The following is an 843-nucleotide window of genomic DNA, read 5'->3' as shown; positions in this document are numbered from 1 at the left end:
AGTGACATAGAGTATTAAATAAATTTATGAGTTGATCCATTTACAATCAATTATAAAAATTAATTATTTAATAAATACGCATCACTAAATCACCATAATTAAATAAATAGTTCAAAATCACCGTTTAAAATTTACGAAAAGAGTCGAAATTGTTCTAGTACTCAAAATGACCTAATGGATCGTTACATTAGATATCAATTTACCCACTGTTCCCAAACGGTCAAAAAAGGGCGAGGATAAGAAAGGGTAGCTGTCTCAATGATTCCTTCAAAAAATTAGTACCCAAGGTCTCATCTCAAATGTATTAAACCAACCATTTGGAGATCTACACCTCCTCCCATACAATGCTTCAAAGGGGCCATCTCAATACTGTAATGATAACTATGTTGTATGTAAACGCAACTAACAACAAAACTATTCCCAAGTGGACTCTTCAACTGACCGATTCTTCCACTCGACCTTGACACAACCATCAGGACAAACACTTTCTACTATAAAACCATGGTAAAATTCTGAATCAATATTGGCTACAACCAGGAGTGAATTTGAACCAACCACCACACACTCATAATGCACAAATCATCATAAATCTTATTAAGAATTCTCTCATAACATAAACTTTTCACAAGCTTAAGTTATAAAAAATTGATCTTTAGACATCAGGTACTCATCAAGGGAGAACCAAACTTATCTAACCTAAAGAAGGAAATGATCAAGTAACCACCATCGAGATACACCCAAGCATACAAAACTCTAACAACACTTTCGAATGCTAGATTAGTAGTTGTGATTATAGACTACTCTTATGAACGGTAGAAGTAGACCCATGGTCCCCACATTCAA

Source organism: Solanum verrucosum, unplaced genomic scaffold (genome assembly GCF_900185275.1).
Source record: "Solanum verrucosum unplaced genomic scaffold, falcon-dt-bn FXZP01001225.1, whole genome shotgun sequence".
NCBI lineage: Eukaryota > Viridiplantae > Streptophyta > Magnoliopsida > Solanales > Solanaceae > Solanum > Solanum verrucosum.
This window is presented reverse-complemented; position numbering follows the sequence as displayed.